Source organism: Bufo bufo, chromosome 5, assembly GCF_905171765.1.
Source record: "Bufo bufo chromosome 5, aBufBuf1.1, whole genome shotgun sequence".
NCBI lineage: Eukaryota > Metazoa > Chordata > Amphibia > Anura > Bufonidae > Bufo > Bufo bufo.
Window position 1 is genome coordinate 159,595,459 of NC_053393.1, and position 17,027 is coordinate 159,612,485.

Below are 17,027 nucleotides of genomic sequence, written 5' to 3' on the forward strand. Positions count from 1 at the left end.
GGAGGTAAAATTCATTTGGGTGGTAAGTTGCATGACCGAGCAATAAACGGTGAAAGTAGTGTAGGTCAGAAGTGTAAAAAGTGGCCTGGTCTTTCAGGGTGTTTAAGCACTGGGGGCTGAGGTGGTTAAGGTGCCAAGAGGGGCATTATTTACATTTTTTTTTTTTACCCAGGAACGCACCCATTAACTGCCCAGACTGGCCCCCCTACAAAGCCCAACCACGCCTCTCCTCCGCACATACACTACTCCCTCAGCAGAGCCGTTGCCCTGCCCCCCGGCTACATCACGAGAGGCCGATAACCCCGCCCACCTATTCCCTTCAGCATAGCCTACAGGCGCAGCGCCGAACACTGCCTGCACCTGCTCTCTTCCAGTTCAACTGAGGGCATCAGCTTCAACTGTTTCATTGGGCATACCCTAAGACGCTCAGCGGTCATGTGATCCCCAGGCCCAATGCCGCTTCCTCTGTTCACTGCACCTATCTAAGGAGAAGGCAGAAGAGGTAATAAACTTCTGCTGTCACTAACAGGAGCTGTAATCCAGCGCAGTGCCACGCTCTAGGAAGAAACACAGTTCATCACACGATCAGCTGTGTTTCTGTCCAGCAGGACAGGGTCGCAAACCGTGGCCCTGAAGGCCGTGGGTTGTGCACCCCTGGTCTAGAGGCAGACAGTAGATAGCTGTGAAAGCAGAAAGACACATGAGTCAATGGATGTCAGGACATTGAAGGGTGTAGATGCAGTGAACCGGCTCTAGAGAGAAAACTAGCCAGGGAAGCAAAGATGTAAAGAAAAGAGCAAGATATATTTTAGAAATATGCCAGTGTGAAGAGAAGGTGCGAGTAGTAGAAACCCTGTGGAGATAAACTGCTCCATATCTTAATCAGAGATAACTCAACTAGAGAGGGAGGACAGAAAATGGCAGCTATTGATGTCCACCAGAGGGACAACATTTGAGGCAGTTCATTGTGCTGCACTGTAGTATTTGCTTCTGGGACAATATTTTGTGCTATGGCATTACTGCAGCCCACTTGTGTTGTCGTGCCTTCTGTTCATTTGGACCTGCCTACAACATGGGGCCACTTATATTTTTTTCCAGGGTCACTGTAAGTTCCCAGTCCACCCCTGGTCATCAATATGAAAATCTTAGACAGCCCCTTCAAAGATGTACAACAGAGCAGATCTCCCAAATCTAAGGAGCTGTGTTGCATTTTGTCTCTTGTCAGTGACAGGTGTGTTCCAGACTCCTGACAACCTCCTGTACATTTGCATAGAGTCATTTTATAGACTTTACTTCATCCATACTGGACACTTGCATGATTTCTAAGACAGATTTTTTTGTTAAGCAAACAAAAGTTTTTTTTACTAGAATACCTCCTAACCTATAAACACCTGAGCTGCTTTTACAGTTCATTAAAATCACTTTTTCCTGTCTAACAGGTTCCTGGCCCTTTTTGCCACCTTGTTTGCCTAACATGGTGAAACACAGTGCCGTAACAGAAAAACAGCTGTAGGTAGAATATTATCTCCAATGTGCAGCATATTTATAATTTATACACATATATCTTCTCAGCAATGTTTCCACTAGTCCAAATGCAAATTGTCTCATTCATACCTTCATATTAAAAAACCAAGCAAAATAGTTATTTTGACCCTGGGTGTTAGTTATATCCACCATAATCGTTTATGGCAAATCTATAGGTTATGCCATTAAAGTGGTTGTCTGGCCGGGTTCAGAGCTGAACCCAGACATATCCCTATCTTCACCCCTCCGGCCCCCTGATATGAGCATCGGACCATTACAGGGCTTTTTTGTTTACATTGGCACACTGCTAGGATGAGACTTCTACCTAGCAGTATTCCCGGTGACATCACTGGCTTTGATGGGCAGGCTTTTGCGCTGCCCTAGCATTTTACAGGCTAGGGCAGTGCTAAAGCCCGCCTATTAATGCCTGTGACGTCCCCGGGTTTACTGTTGGGTGGAAGCCTCCTCCTAGCAGCCTTTGCCCTGCGTGATTTAGCGTCAGAGTATGAAAAACACCTTAAAATATATGATGCATGGAGGCCTGATTGCCAGAGCTGCCTCTGAAGTCAACAGCTCCTTTGAATCCACCAACAACCAATTCTGTTAACTAGAAATGACTTTAATAAAAGATTTAAGAGGATCCAATCAAACCCCTAAATCCTACTCCTAATCATTGAACATGCAACATATTAAATAAAACGGAATATAATACGGCCGTATATTATAGATATGTGATGAACATTTGGAGGCTTAGTATTCAGGTCCTATACTATACCGAAAACATACAGAGGCAGCTGGAAGGTGAAACCAGCTGGACATATGAGGGATGCTGCAAACTTCTCAATAATTTACAAAGCATTAACCTGGTACTAAAAGCATTTCAGCTCTCTGACACAGCATACACCACTACAGGAGTAGTAGCAAAGGCAATGGAAGCTGAGGTTATATCTATGTTCACCGATTAAGGGGCACTGTTTTACATGTCCTTTTGTCTTTCTTTTCTTTGGGCAGCAGATTATAATTAGCTACAAATGCATGCTAAAAGTGGCCGACAATGGCCATGGACCCATGGTGTGTACTCTTGGGATCAGGGGAGTAGTTTCAAGAGGTGCAGAGGTCCAACCTGGTCCCTGGAAACTCAGGGGGCACAAATGCATCTCAGCCACAGAAGAAAACACCAGTGTTACAAATGGCATATGCTTTCTAGAGGTCCCCTGGATGCAGCTTTTGTTCACTCTATAATTTCTCCACAATTGGACATGAAATATTCCCAATGAGATGTTCACTTTGCAATACAGTTTTTGTATTTTTTAAAAATCTCTTGTAATTCAATAAAGATTTTATTTTTTATTCATTATTTTGGCCTTTGTCACATATGTTCTTTATAGCTACATGCAAATATTACCTGACTGTCCATTCGCAAATCCCTAAATATGTAGTAAACACATCTTTTTCAGTTGTAGCCTGTTCTATAAGTATTATGTTGACTGGCTCTTGCCTTGAACACATGCTCACACAGCGGCAGGCAGTAGCGGTTTAGAGAAGGTGGGTTCCAAAAGAAAGAGGATACTGGCTGGCCTGCGTCTGTACCTAGAAGTCATCTCAGCCACCTGCTGCATCTATAATAATAAACTGGGTAGTTAGTTGTATGTAGTACAGTATACTTATGCAGTGGGTGGGAGACTGCGGGCTAACCGGGTAGATTTATCTGTTCTCCAGTGGGCCAATCTGAGTCTGCTCACAAACAGACCTTATGTGGGACAGTCTATGGAAGCATCTTCAAGCTGAAGGACTTTTTTTTCTTCTCTGTCTTCTCTAATGTGGCGACTCACATCTTTGGACACATAAGATAATGGACCTGGGCCTTACCTGCTGTTTGGCCTTCAGAAGTGCAATATAAGCTCATAAATATAGTAATAAATCTGTGCATATAGTCAAGGAAGCCGTCAAAAACTCTATGTATTCAATGCTCATATCACATTAATGATATCAGAAAGTCTAAATCAGCTAAAGATAAACAGAAAATGAACATCAATAAGATTAGGGTCAGAAACTAGCCATTCATGTAGTATTGCCACTGTGTTCCAAGTATACACTAAATTTAGATTAGATTAACACAACGTGGCTTTTACAAGTTGGCAGATTTTGCTCTAATGACTGGAACTTTGCCCTCATCAATAATTGTATGGTACAGTACTATGAGAGGTAGAGGCACAGAGTGCATGGACAGCATTTTCACTTTTTTCCTTGCCTAGCTACTCCTGGCTTATCATAAAGCAGTTTATGAAGAGTCTAGTTCAGTTAATCCGAACAGTTCTTTTAGTGTCTCCTAATTTCTAGCGCCCCCTGCTGACAGCAAACCACATTGTGCAGAGACATTAATGACTGATGATATATGTCCTATGACTTGGTCATAGATATGAAAGGTTAAAGCCTGTATTACATTTAGTGATCCTGCAGGCAATTGTCAGGAAGGAAGCGTTCCTTCCAGGCAACCGCCTTCTTTCTAGTCCTCCACAGCAAGGGGTTGAGTGATCATTAGGCCATCGCTTACCCCCATGCTGACTAGTTGTTTGCCGGCAGCAGATTATAATTAGACAGCATGATCTGCTGCCGGCAAATCATGATCTTTAAGCATGCTGAAAGATCACAATTGCCCGATGAACGAGCAAAGGTGGTGGCGGTATTAGGGCTGTTTCACCGAGCGTGTGTGAGTGGGATCCTCCGCTCTGGACTTGCAGGAGCGCACGGCATTATCATGATTTATAATGCTATGTGTCTCTGCATGGCCTTTTTACCACAGAATCATAGTGACATAAAGCGGTCAGTATGATCCTGTAGAAATAAGGTCAAGCAGAGACACATAGCATTATACATCATGATAATACTGTGCGCTCCTGCAAGTCCAGAGCGGAGGATCACACTCACACACGGAGCGTGATTCCCGCAATGGACTCGCTCGTGTGAAACACCCCTTAGACTGCCAGATGATTGCTAACAAGCGTTACTATAAACGCTCGTTTGTAATCATCTGGCAGACAATCTGCCAGTGTAATACAGCCCTAATTATAGTGCCGGTGTCCGTGAAATGCGGAACGCACATTGCCGCTGTCCATGTTTTGCAGATCCGCAAAACACGTTACGGACGTGTGAATGGAGCCTTATGCCCTTATGGGTTTTGTTTTTACAGCTTTTCCTTTGCGGTAAAACTGACTGTTACTTTCATTCTCCAGGTCAGTACAATTACAGTGAAACCACATATGTATAGTTCTTTTGCGTTTTAACACTAAAAAGAAAAACTTTGGAAAAAAACTAATTTTCTCTTTGCATCGTCATATTCTGATCCCCATAACTTTTGTACTTTTATGTGTATGGAGCTGCGTGAGAGCTCATTTTTTGCAGAGAAATCTGTACTTTTCATTGATATTTTTGGGTGTGTACGACATTTTGATCTCTTTTTATTCAACTTTTTATGCTATTTTATTGAACACTAATGTATATGGTTGCATACATCTGGTGCATTTATTTAAAGGTCAGATTAAAAGTACTGTCTGAGTGTGATTGTTCCTGATAATTGCCCCATGTAAATGTGCAGCTGTTCATCTGAGAAACAAGCAAAAACCAAGTTCGGCAGAATACCTGTCATTTATTCAGCACATTGCCGTGTATGAACAGGGATGTGCTGACAACAAACAATACATTTCTATGGGGCAGAACAATCATAGGCTACTTTCACACTTGCGTTGTTGTTTTCCGGTATTGAAATCCGGCAGAGGATCTCAATACCGAAAATAAACGCTTCCAATTGGTCCTCATGCATTCTGAATGGAAAGAGATCCATTCAGGATGTCTTCCGTTCAGTCAGTATTCTGTTTTGTGGCCGGAAACCAAACTGCTGCTAGCTGCAGATTTTTGTCCGGTCATAAAAAAATGGATCTGTATATGTAAGTCAATGGTGACGGATCCGTTTTTTTAGGAGCCCAAAAAAACTGATCCGTCACTCATTGACTTTCAAGGTATTTAGTGATGGATCAGTTTTTTTCCGTTTTGATTTCGCACAACTGCATCCTAACGGAATGGATGCATCCTGAATGTGCAAAATCAAAACAGATCTGTTTAATTCTGGTATTGAGATCCTCTGCCGGATCTCAACACCGGGATTAACAACGCAAGTGTGAAAGTAACCATAGCAATGATCATTCAAGGGGTTGTTCAAGTTAAAAACTTGGGCAGCCCCTGTAAATGTGCTAAAATAACAAAAGAAGCCATATTTACCCAGGTCACCATGCAGCCAATCACTGGACTAAGGTGTACACAGGACATCACCGCTGAGGCCAGTGATGGGTTGCAGCAGTGACCTGTGTGCACAGATTGGTTTCCTGGTTGTAGAAGTGACAAACAGCAATGGGAAGGACCAGAGGACATAAAGCTGCAAGGGAGAAAAGGGCTAAATATCAATTGTTTTGCCTGAGGTTTTTATTTAACAGAGCGGATGATCTGCTGTATGCTGTGTATCAGCTCTTGGTGTCCCCGATTAGGTACAAAGAATTTGCAACTAATAAGAATTCTAACTACAGCAATCAAAATAAAGTACTAGCATACAACTACCACAGATGTGTACCAAAGAGCTATAACTGATTACTGGGGAAAAGAATTGTAATAAAAATGAGAGAAGCCAAGTGAATGCCAAACGAATAATGTGTTACCATATCCAAGCTGCCTATGGTAGAAGACATTTAAGGCTACATTCACACGGCAATAGTGTTTTGCAGATTCGCAAATTACGGATACCGGCCCATGTGCGTTCCGCAATTTGTGGACTGCACATAGCCGCTGCCATCATAGAAAATGTCTATTTTTGTCCGCAATTGCAAACAATAGGACATGCTCTATATTTTTTGCGGGGGCCACGGAACGGAGCAACGGATGCAGATAGCACACAGTGTGCTGTCCGTATCTTTTGCGGCTACATTGAAATGAATGGGTCCGCACCTGTTCCGCAAAATTGCGGAACGGATGCAGACTCATTCATACGTCGGTTTTCAAAAAGTACATTATGGGGAGCAGCAAGGAGCACAGATGCAGCTATGTAACCTTTATCACGGTGAATGCTGCCACCTTGTGGCATGAGGAGATATTACTACAACTAAAGACTCAAAATGCCTGGAACAGTTCTATTCATACTAACCCACTATAAGCAATAAATAGTAATAAATAGTAAGGGCTTGGCAACACAGCAATCTTGATTTTTAAAGTGGAAAACTTTAAACCAAACTGAAGTTATTCAATGAAGTTAGGCTACTTTCACACTTGCGGCAGAGAGATCCGGCAAGCAGTTCCGTCGCCGGAACTGCCTGCCGGATCAGGCAAAACGTATGCCAACTGATGGCATTAGGCCTCTTTCACACTTGTGTTGTCCGGATCCATCGTGCACTCCATTTGCCGGAGGTGCCCGCCGGATCCGTAACAACGCAAGTGAACTGAAAGCAGTTGAAGACGGATCAGTCTTCAAAATGCGTTCAGTGTTACTATGGCACCCAGGACGCTATTAAAGTCCTGGCTGCCATAGTAGTAGTGGGGAGCGGGGGAGCAGTATACTTACCGTCCGTGCGGCTCCCGGGGCGCTCCAGAATGACGTCAGAGCGCCCCATGCGCATGGATGACGTGATCACGTCATCCATGCGCGTGGGGCGCCCTGACGTCACTCTGGAGCGCACCGGGAGCCGCACGGACGGTAAGTATACTGCTCCCCCACTCCCCACTACACTTTACCATGGCAAACAGGACTTTAGCGTCCTGGCAGCCATGGTAACCATTCAGAAAAAGCTAAACGTCGGATCCGGTAATGCGCTGAAACGACGTTTAGCTTAAGGCCGGATCCGGATTAATGCCTTTCACTTGCGGCAAGTGTTCAGGATTTTTGACCGGAGCAAAAAGCGCAGCATGCTGCGGTATTTTCTCCGCCAAAAAACGTTCCGTTCCGGAACTGAAGACATCAAAAACGGATTTCTCTCCATTCAGAATGCATGGGGATAATCCTGATCAGGATTCTTCCGGCATAGAGCCCCGACGACGGAACTCTATGCCGGAAAAGAACAACGCAAGTGTGAAAGAGCCCTAAGACTGATCAGGATCCTGATCAGTCTTAAAAATGCCTGATCAGTCGAAAAAATGCATTGAAATGCCAGATCCGTCTTTCCGGTGTCATCCGGCAAAACGGATCCGTCATTTATCTTTTTCACCTTTTTTTCAGTCTGCGCATGCGCATACCGGAAGGACGGATCCGGCATTCCAGTATTCTAAATGCCGGATCTGGCACTAATACATTCCTATGGGAAAAAATGCATTCAGGCAAGTCTTCAGTTTTTTTCCGCTGGAGATAAAATCGTAGCATGCTGCGGTTTTCTCTTTTGCCTGATCAGTTAAAACGACTGAACTGAAGACATCCTGAACAGATTACTCTCCATTCAGAATGCATGGGGATATGCCTGATCAGTTATTTTCCGGTATAGAGCCCCTGTGACGGAACTCTATGCCGGAAAAGAAAAACGCAAGTGTGAAAGTACCCTTAGGTGTGACTTCGTGAATAACTAGCTTTGGCACATCAGAGCCCATACATTCTAATACTGTACGGAGATGAATCTCTGTACAGCATTATTCCAAAGTTTTGAACGAAGCGGCTTCAGATGAAGCACCCAAACCTCTCTTCGCTCAACGCTAATTATGAGCCAAAACCAGGTGCAGATCTTTCCCTTATGTCTGTAGAGGCTCCAATCCTGGTTTTGGCTCACAATCACCGATGGAAATCACTGACCAAAACACTGATGTCTAAATGAGGCTTAAGGCTTCATGCACACGACCGTAGTTTTGGTCTGTGTCCGATCCACATATTTTGCAGATCGCATGTGGATGCATTCATTTCTATGGGTCTGCAAAAAATGCAGACAGCACACAGATGTCATCCATGTACTGTCTACTTTTAAATGCATAGCTTTTGTTGTATACAATTGTTACTTGACACACCTATTGCTTAAGAAAGTCTTCACACATAATAGTCACATTATTATGACCAATACATTTGATGTCGGCAGCGCGTTGTTGATTAAGGAAGCTACTTGTCCTGAGCTGGCTTAGTGGGTATATACTGGTGTGTGATAGGATGTCTGCACATTAATCCCTCATTACTGTCATGGGAAAAAGGGGTGATTTTTTTTTACAGTTGTAAAAAGAGATGATTATTGGCTTTTGGGCCAAGGATGGCAGTATTTCTAAAACAGCAGTTTGTAAACTGTTCACGAGCTGCTGTGGTAAAAATGTATCGTGGGTGGACAAATGGCACCATTGTGAAGAAGCGATGTGGAAACGGCAGAGAACCACGAGTCATTGATGTGAGAGGTGAACGTCGGCTATGAAGGTGTGCGAGGGCGGACTGACATGCTACAGTAGGGGGGGCTACCAGACGTGTATCTAAAACAACAGTTCAGCAGACCCTACTGTGTATGAGACTCTGAAGCAGATGGATGATCACTCACCTCTGGTAACAATGCTGCATCAGCAGAAAAGGCTTCAATTTTTGTGGCACTATTGGATTTAGACCTCCACTGATTGGCAAAGGGTTGTCTTCTCTGATAAGTCACGTTTTCTGCTTCATCGAATAGATAGACGTTGGCATGTCAGGCAATTGGGGGATACTATCTCTCCCTTTGGAGAAAGTGCTTTAACCGGCGTGAGGAGACGTATAGGCCATACGCTCCTCTGGAATTCTGGGAAGAAAGGGATGCATTAACAAGATGTGCCCCTAATGCCACCAGATGTAAGGCAGCTATCCTATAAGTCACTGTTCGACCCTTAAGCCAGCACCTCATCTGCCAGAGGAGCACGTATGGCCTATAAGTCTCCTCACGCCGATTAAAGCGCTCTCCCTCCCAAAGAGAGATAGTATCCCCCAAATCCTGACCTAGGCCTCTTAGTACTCTCTGCTCTGAGGGGCAATCACCCCGAAACAGCTGTCTGCAGATGAGGTGCTGGCTTATTTATTATCCAAGTCATATCTTAAGGCCTATTTAAAAGGGTTGAACAGTGACTTATAGGATAGCTGCCTCACATCTGGTGGCATAAGAGGCAGAGCTTGTTAAGAGCTCATTTGCATCCCTTTCTTCCATGTCAGGCAAGAAACATCAGGAAACAAACACCCTGAAACCATTGCTGGAAGACCACAAGCTGGTAGTAACAACATTATGGTCAAGGGAATGTTTTTGTTGGATTCTCAGGGCCCACTCATCCATGTGGAAGGCACTCTCAACCAATAAATCCAACCTTTTAGATCACGTACACCCATACATGCAGATTGTCTTCCGTGGGGGGAATGGGAACCTCCAGCAACGCATTGTGACATGTCACTTGGCTAGAAATGTCCTCAGACGAACCAAATTGAGCATCTGTGGGACTACCTCGATTGGGGTGCACTGATACCTGTAACAACCTACCAGGACCTTATTGAGTCACTCCCAGCCCCTCTAGCTGCACACAGCTGTTAAACTCTGAATATTAGCTGGAGGTCATAATAATGTGATTTGACTGTGTATAACATCAGCTCATGGCTAGAGATGAGCGAATTTCCGCTTATGAAATTCGTTCACACTTAGTTTGGTGGTAAAAGGTGAATTGCGTTATGGATTCCCTTACCACGGACCATAACGCAATTCTATGACGGAATGCCTTTAGAGGCAGTTATTCATTCTGTCATAATAGAAGTCTATGGGCTGCAAAACGGATCCGTCCTCTCCCGCATAACGGAAACGGGACGGATCCATTTTGCAGCCCATAGACTTTTATTATGACGGAATGAACGGAATGCCTCTAAAGTCATTCCGTCATAGAATTGCGTTATGGTCCGTGGTAACGGAATCCCTAATGCAATTCAACTTTTACCACCAAACGAAGTGTGAACGAATTTCAAAATATGAAATTCGCTCATCTCTACTCATGGCACTGAGCAGAGAATAAATAAGGTTTGGCTGTACGCTGTATACTTGAAAAGTCTACTTACAAAAGATGTGACACCAAATCCATGAAACTTGTATTTTTATTCCATAAGTAAAATCACAGAGAAAGTTGACAACCATTTCATATTGTGCCACATGACCTCTGACATTTTCTCCTATATTGGGCTATGGGTACTTGGTGACGTAGAAGCTACTGAGTTGCTTTAAAATCGCACCATTACCACGAGAGAGGACCCTTGTTGACAAATAGGACACTTTTTAAACGGACGAAACACAGATGGAGTCTGTCTGCCATCTGTTTTTACTGCAGACCTATTCATTTGAATGAGTCTTGTGGACAAATTGAACAAATGATAGAACATGCTGCATGGACAAACAGAAAATCAGCTATTTGAATATATCAATTCAATTGAAAGGATCAGTGTTCAGATCAGCCGCTGTCTGTTGTGAACTCGAAAAATTTGAATATTGTGCAAAAGTTCATTTATTTCAGTAATGCAACGTAGAATTAGAATATTGTGAAAAGGTTCAATATTCTAGGCTCAAAGTGTCACTCTCTAGTCAGCAAATTAATCCATATCCTCTGAGCAAAGGGGACCCGAGATTGTGACTTTGGGGTTTCATAAGCTGTAAGCCATAATCATCCAAATTATACCAAATAAAGGCTTGAAATATCTCGCTTTGCATGTAATGAGTCCATCTCATATGTTAGCTTCACCTTTTAAGTTGCATTACCGAAATAAATGAACTTTGCACGATATTCTAAGTTTTCGAGTTTCACCTGTAGATGGAAACATCTAGTAAGGGTCTATTCACACGTCCGTTGTTTCTTTCCTGATCTGTTCCGTTTTTTGCGGAACAGATCTGGACCAGATCTGTACCCATTCATTTTCAATGGGTCTTGAAAAAAAAATTAGACATTGAGCTGTCCGATTTTTTTCAGGACCCATTGAAAATGAATGGGTACAGATCTGGTCCAGATCTGTTCCGCAAAAAACGGAACAGATCAGGAAAGAAACAACGGACATGTGAATGGACCCCAACAGTCCTTAACACCTCAATGGTTCTAGTGAACTGTCAGGTGGGCAGTCTGTCACCCTGTGTCAGTAACCGAGGTCATGTTCCACTGACTCTGTAGATGGCTCAACCCAAAGGATACAATTTGCCCCCTTTTCCCACTGATACTTTTAACATATGTATACCGTATTTTTCGCTTTATAAGATGCAAAAGCAGTGCGAAAATGGCAGTGCATCTTATGAAACGAATATAAATAAGCGCTTTATGTGAGTGCTCATTAGTATGCAAGAGGCGCGGGGAGTGCAGCGCTGATAGTGCTGGCTGTACACGCCGCTCATTAATCTTCTTCCGGACGCGCACTACACTGTGTCCCGACTGCGTAAAGAGTCAGGATGTAGTGCACGTAGGCGTGCATTATGACTTGATGCTGTGCAACGCAAGATCACAGTGCAGCATGGTGAAGGCAGAAGACCAAGAAGCAGTGAGTGCAGGAAGAGTGCACTGTCCAGACAGGAGAGTTACGTTTTTTTTTTGTTTTTTTTTACTGTCTGATCTGACAAAAAAATAATAATTTCTCCTCTAAAACCTAGGTGCGTGTTATGGGCAGGTGCTTCTTAAAAAGTGAAAAATGCGGTATATTACAAAATGAAAATTTATCACTCGACACAAAACGTTGCCGGGCTTCAAATGTTAGTGTTTATTAAAGCATAAGCCGTGCTGCAATATGACAAGCAAAGGAGAATTGCCAGCAGCGTACAAAATGTTTGCAGGTCTTGATTTTTTCTTAGAAACACAGAACAAACTGCTACATAACAAAACATTCTACATTGAATATCTGAACATAGAACAATAAGCAGATAATAAAAAATATTACATTAGTTAAATATGTGTCTACCTATAGACCGATCTTACTTAGCATTGCTGAAAAATCGTAGGGGGAGCCCGGAGTTGTGGTCATAAATATGGACCCCTAAAATACAGGCCAATTTCACACGATCAGTATTTTGCATCAGTACTTGTAAGTCAAAAACTGGAGTTAGGAAGAAAATAAAGATCTGTGACCCTTTATTGTTTTAGACCTCCTAGTATTGACTTACAAATACTGACCTGTTTAAAGTTGCCATAACCATATTATGGCCATGTGAAACAGGCCTTCAATCAGCACTAGTCCTGTATAGTACTTACTAATAATCTCGAAACATAAAGCAATTTAAGCAATATTTAGCCTCATGGGCAACAAAAAATACATACAAAAAGCTGATATAAACAACAAAAAAAACAAAAAACTATTTCTACAAAGTTGAAACTTTTTTGTTGTTGCATACTATGCAATATAAGAATAACAAGAGCAGCTAAGGCTACTTTCCCACTAGTGGCAGCTGTCTCCGGCAGGCTGTTCCGTGCTGCCGCTAGTGCACCGTGCCATCGGCAGTCCGCTTCGGCCCCATTCACTACATGTCGTAGTTTTATTCTGGCCGCCTCTCGACATGTTTGCCATGCTGCGGCCGGACCTCTAGCCCGGCACCATTATAGTGAATGAGGCCAGAGTGGACTTTTGTAGGCACTGTGCACTAGCAGCAGCACGGATCCGGAAGGCTGATCACCCCCCGAAACGGCCTGCCGGAGAAGGCTGCTGCTAGTGTGAAAGTAGCCTAAACAGAGTAGCCTTTAAAACGCTTTCTGATAGGAAATGATGGACACCTAGACTGGTCAATATTAAACTTTAGATACAAGAATTAGTTCAGTATAATCAGTAACGTGTCAGATGACATTAAACCCCCTTTTATTTTATTTTTATATTTCCAATTTTTTTTTTAAATGTGTGAATCACACTGAAAATATTTAAATGCACAAATATACTGTACATAATCTGCTTTAATGAAAATCTGCTAAAGGCCTCATGCACATGAATGTGGTGTGTTTTACGGTCCGCAAAACACGGATGGCGTCCGTGCGTGTTCCGCAATTTGCGGAACGGCACGGACAGCCTTTAATATAAATGCCTATTCTTGTCCGCAAAGCGAGGACAAGAATAGGACACGTTATATTTTTTTAGCGAGGCCACAGAACGGAGCAACGGATGCGGACAGCACACAGTGCTGTCTGCATCTTTTGCAGCCGCATTGAAGTGAATGGGTCCGCACCCCAGCCGCAAAAACTGCGGCTCGGATGCGAACCCGAACAACTGTTGTGTGCATGAGGCCAAAGGCTTATTCACATCAGTGAAACAAGGCCATGTGCTGTCAGTCTTCTCCATGGACAGCGCACATATCCATTGATTTTTGGGTGCTTATTTACCCCCTCCACAAACAACATGCGCTACCTTGGTCCATTTTGCAGTCCAAACACACCCACAGAAATCTATGGCTCCATGAAAACCACTAACAGAACACACATTTTTTACTGATCAACTATATAAAAAACTGATGAGTTGTTGTTTTTTTTAAATAAAAAAAAAGATTTCCATGTTTGCATAAACAAAAAAAAAATATCATTGTGAAAAAAAAAAGACATGAACTCAGACCTTTGCAGGTGCAACAGGGTTTTTGCATCAGCAAAACAGACATGGGATGTGTGAATCAGCCCTTAAAGAGGACTTGTCAGCTCTCCATTTTAGGCTACTTTCACACTTGCGTTCGGAGCGGATCCGTCTGATGTTTCATCAGACGGATCCGTTCCGATAATGCAGACGTTCGCATCCGTTCAGAACGGATGCGTCTGCATTAAAACTTAGAAAATTTTCTAAGTGTGAAAGTTGTCTGAGCGGATCCGTTCAGACTTTACATTGAAAGTCAATGGGGAACGGATCCGCTTGAAGATTGAGCCATATAGTGTCATCTTCAAGCGGATCCGTCCCCATTGACTTACATTGTAAGTCTGGACGGATACGCTCGCCTCCGCAAATACAGTATATACCATGTCAAGAGAGCTGATGGGTCTTATCTGTTATTCTAAAGAAAACTATGGGCCATACATGCAATTTCTTGCAGTTCCCAACAAATGTAATCACAGTGTTACTTGTACTAGTATGTCGAGGATAATACTACAAATTCAAGGCACAAATAATAAAAGGTATGGTAACAGTAAAAAAAAAATAAAAAAAATAAAAGCAGATCCTCACGATATTATCTATTCACCCTTCAGCTCGAAAGGAACACTCCAATTATTTCATGTGGTCGTTTATTCACTTGTCAGGGCTCATGCACACGACCGTATGTATTTTGTGGTCTGCCTTTCATGTTGCATCCGCATTTTTTGCGGACTGATTGACTTCAATGGGTCTGTATTTTGTAGTCAAATCTAGGACATGTTCTATTTATTTGTGGAATGGACATACAAATGCATATGCGGACACACGGATACAGAAATGCAGACCATGGACCCACTGAAGTCAATGGGTCTTCAACAACAGATCTTGTGTGCATGAAGCCTTAATGTGTGAAGATTTTTCTTGGGGACATATGAATATGTATAGTGAAATTAAGGTTAAAAAAAAAACACCTATCTAAAAAACGTGTCATTGAAGAAAATAAAATAGTTAAAGAATACACTGATCTAATGATAGTTTTGACTGGAATGATCAAATGTGGACGGCTACTGATTTCTCTGGCAGCAGCCATCTCTGGATTAGCAGCACTGTTGTGCATAGCCCTCATGCACACAACCGTATCCGTATTGCAGTTCGCAAACCACAGATCCGCAAAATACTGGCACTTTCCATGTTCGATCTGCATTTTCTCAGTTCCACCACTAGAAATGACTATTCTTGTTCGCAAAACAGACAAGAACATGACATGCTGGACTGATCATAAGAGTGGTTTCACACATCACAGTTTTTTAATCAGAAGTAAAACCAGCAGCAAGCAAAACAATCTGTTCTTTTATATTTTCCATTCTTTTTAAATCCACTTCTGGTTTTGGGTCTAAAAAATATGAAAAACTCCCACAAAACTTTGTTAAAAAAAAATGCTGTCTGTGAAACTACCCTTAGGCTAATGAATTAGGCCTCTTTCACACGACCGTATGGCTTTTTCAGTGTTTTGCGGTCTGTTTTTCACTGATCCGTTGTTTAGTTTCCGTTGAGTTTCCGTTTCAGTTCCGTTCTTCCGTATGGCATATACAGTAATTACATAGAAAAAATTGGGCTGAACAAAAAATTTTTCAATAGATGGTTCCGCAAAAACGGAACGGATACGGAAGACATACGGATGCATTTCTGCATGTGTTCTGTTTTTTTTATTTATTATTTGCGGACCCATTGACTTGGGCAATAATAGGACATGACATGTTCTATCTTTCAACGGAACGGAAAAGGAATGCATACGGAGTACATTCCATTTTTGTTTTTTTTGTGGAACCATTGAAATGAATGGTTCCGTATACGGACCCTATACAGAATGCAAAAAAACGGCCCGTAAACGGGGGGGGGGGGGGGAAAACGGTCGTGTGAAAGAGGCCTTAGGAGAATAAAAATGGGAGGGCGGCTCTGTGGGTAGGAATGATCACTACTGCGCTTGTTCAGCCCCACTTTCCGCATTTGCCAGCAACACATACTTGTTATGCCTTATTTACACAGTCACTGTTCGTTCAGTGATTTTGAGCCAAAACCAGGTGCGGGTCTAAACACAGAACAGGTGAAAATCTTTCCCTTATACCTTCTCTCTATGGAGGCTCCAATCCTGGTTTTGGCTCACAACCACTGATGGAAATCGCTGACCAAAACACCAGCCAATACCAAAGCCCAGTTTGGATTGCTATTTTGAATTGTTTTTCAAATACGCAGATATGCATACAGTAGGGATTGACTGAAGTCTCATGTGACTTTGGGCAAAACGAGCTTTGGTTCCACAGAGCCAATACATTTTAATGCTGTACGGAAACAGGATTAAAATGTAAGTATTGGAATGAATCGACTTTGGAATTATGAACCGAAGGTCAATTCGCTTAAGCCTACCAATGATAAATTAGCTGAGGATGGGGCCAATTATCAGGAACAAGCTTTCCTCATAATTGTCCCAGGTGCTGGTGATCACCTAAAAAATTTTTGTTTGTCGGGTGATTGCATCTTTTATGGGATGGGATAATTGCTGCATCGCCTCATGTTATGGTGGATTCACACACAGGTTTTTGCTGGCACATTTTTTTTTTTTTTTTAGAGGCGTTGTTTGCCGTAAAAATGCCAGCTCCAAATGTTAGCTGAAGGTCTATAGGAAATATGAATTGTAGGGGACACACGTGTTTTTAACTTCTTAACTAGTTTCTGATAATTAGGTGGAGTTTTTTTTTGTTGGTCTTTTTGACTTTTAAAAATGTTCATGATGTTTCTTTTTTAAAGATATTTTCACATCACCTTCTCTATAGGGGATAAATAGCATGAAGAAAATGCTAGTGGACACACACACAGTCTAGTAAAAAAAAAAATGCAGCAAAAAATGTGGGCGGCCAAGCAAACATAAAACGCGTGCGTATATTCTTGCATT